At 34.2% G+C, this 2,944-nt stretch overlaps 1 protein-coding gene across 1 annotated transcript in view; it reads right to left on the bottom strand.

The window, feature by feature from the left end:
- Positions 1 to 2,944, bottom strand: part of LOC110109794 (twinkle homolog protein, chloroplastic/mitochondrial-like) — a 12,617-nt gene that overhangs the window by 3,103 nt on the left and 6,570 nt on the right. The gene's annotated exons all lie outside the window — the stretch shown is intronic.

Genomic DNA, 2,944 nt, shown 5'->3' with positions numbered 1-2,944 from the left:
CAAAAACTATGAGTAATGAGTTTGAAATGAGCATGATCAGAGAACTTAATTGTTTTCTTGGCTTTAGTATAAAACAAATGGATAACATAACTTTTCTTAGCCAAACAAAGTACATTAAGGATATTTTGAAAAAAATATGAAATGGATAGTGCTAAACCCATGAACACTCTAACGAGCTCAACAATTCAATTAGACAAAGATCCTAGTGAAAAATCAGTATATTAGAAAAAATATAGAGGAATGATTGAATCCCTTCTGTACTTGACTGCTAGTAGACCGAACATAATGTTTAGTGTGTGCCTCTGTGCCTATTTTCAAGCCGATCCTAAAGAGTCTCACTTAACTGCGGTTAAGAGAATCCTTAGATATATATTAGGCACCCCGAACTTAGGAATCTGGTATCCTAGGCACAACACTTCCTTTAAAATCATAGGGTACTCGGATTCAGATTTTGCAGGATGTAGGGTATATAGAAAAAGCACCTCTGGTACCTGCCAATTCATAGGACAATCATTAATTTCTTGGTCCACTAGGAAGCAAAACTCAGTAGGCCTTTCCATGACCGAGGCAGAATATATTACAGAAGAAAGTTGCGTTGTACAAGTACTATGGTTAAAATAACAAATTCTTGATCTTGGCCTACCTATAGGAACCATCTCAATCATGTGAGACAACACAAGTGCAATTTGCATATCTAAGAACCCAATTCAACACTCTCGAATGAAACACATAGATATTAGACACCATTTCATAAGTGATCACGTTGCTAAGGGAGATTTAGAATTGCATCACATCGCTACAGGAGATCAATTAGTTGACATATTCACAAAACCACTAGCATTCGACACCTTTAGCACCTTGAGGACTAGATTAAGTGTCATAGACATTAATGCATAAAATATAAAAAAAAAACACAAAAACATAAAAAAAGATTCTTCTAAGGCTGTTCCTAATCATCACACACTCACTACACAAAACCACGAAAATTTTCATTTTATTATCATACTGTACGATCCACTATCGTACTGTACGATGCATCTAAATATACACAAAACACAACCATAGGCAATTTTCACCACTATTGATCGTACTGTACGATCTTCATCGTACTATATGATATAGCTGGCTGCCATTCAATCCATCTGGTATAACTTTATTGATCATTGTACGGTATGATATATCCTCTTCATACTATATGATCCACGTCAGCGAACGTATTGGGACGAATTAACTTGATTTGGTACGATATTATTGGTGTTCGTACTATACGATACCTCCACTTCATACTGTACAATCTACCTCAGCAAAATGGATGAGAACGACATAAAGATGTCTGGTATGATATAATTGTCGTTCGTACTATATAATACACTTTTTCGTACAGTACAAAACTTTTCATCAAAGGTCGTACCGACGATCCTAGGGATGATCAAAATTCTTCTATTCGTACGGTACGATGTTCATCGTACTATACAAGTTGACTATCTTTTCCCAAAACAACCCATCATAACATTTCTTACCCATCATACTGTACAATACTCGATCATACTGTACGATTTAGGAAAAATTCTATAAATTTGCTTGCTTGACAGATCTCTTAATGGGGAACGCTTCACCATGATTGATCACCGATTTGACACAATTTTTCACTATTTCCAACCAAACCCACCTACACCTCAAAGTGATCAGGATCATTCCCTTTGAAGTGTATCTGTATTGTATTTTCTTTTAGTGTTGTTTGCTCCTCTTTTTGATGCTGTCAAAAGGGGGAGAAGTTTGTTGTAGTTTATTGTAGTCTACTCTTATGTTTTCTGATGTTTAAATAGAATGCATTTCTTTTTCTATTTCATATTGCACTTTCTTTTTTTCTATTTCATATTGCATTTCTTTTTCTTAAAAAAACAAAAAAATGCCTTTCAAACTTGCCTACGACAAATATTATTTGACATCATCAAAAAGGGGGAGATTATTGCAACCCATGACCCCAAGTTTGAGATTTTGATGAGGACAAATAATGTCACTTGAACTATCTATTCATTGAATATCATTTGATTTCTATTATTGCCTGTGAGTACTAACATTTCAGGAAGATCATAAATAACTCAGGACAATAAGAAGATTCAAGACTGGTTAGATTATGAGTATGAGTCTGAAGAATTGTAATTTTATATTTATTTTTTTTCTTTTCTTGAGTCTGGCCATAAACTAAATATAAAAATTGAGCAACTATGCACACACACAGGGGGAGAGGGTTTTTAAAAGAAAAATTGTAGATTTTCTTTCTCTGTTGATCGTATTGTGCGACTATATTTCGTACTGTAAGATCAGATTTGTTTAAAACATTTTCTGTGAACAAATCGTACCATACAGAAATTATCTTACTGTATGATGTGTTACAAATCCAAAACCCTAGCCGCCAGATTAGTTTAAGTAAGTTTTATTAGCCATTTGTACTGTACGAACAAGTTCATACTGTATGATTTTATTTGAATACTTACTTAAATTAACCTATTATTAGCGGATTAAATCGAGGACTAATCTCTGATTGGTCATCATACTGTATGAACATATTCATATAATACAATGAACTGAGGCTAATTTTAATTGTCCCAAAAACCGTCCTGGACGATCCCTTATTTTGGCCCCATCATATTATACGAAGTAGATCCTACCATAAGATGAACAGAGACAAGTTTTGTTCATCCTGTCTATCGTCCTGTACGAACAGAGGAGTGTAGGTTCTTATGGTACGATTTAATATCGTACGATATGATTATATTTGAACTATTTGTAAACCTTCGTACCAGGATGAAGCCTGTTTATATATGGTGGGAAAAATTATGTCACCACGCAGATTTGATTTTCTCCTATTTTGTAATCGAATACTTCATTGAGAATAAAGTACATTCTCGAGAGGCCGACACAATATTCTATAATGGATTCA

Source organism: Dendrobium catenatum, unplaced genomic scaffold (genome assembly GCF_001605985.2).
Source record: "Dendrobium catenatum unplaced genomic scaffold, ASM160598v2 fragScaff_scaffold_980, whole genome shotgun sequence".
Taxonomy (NCBI): Eukaryota; Viridiplantae; Streptophyta; class Magnoliopsida; order Asparagales; family Orchidaceae; genus Dendrobium; species Dendrobium catenatum.
Note: the sequence above shows the minus strand (reverse complement) of the source record. Positions and strands in the feature narration are given on the sequence as shown.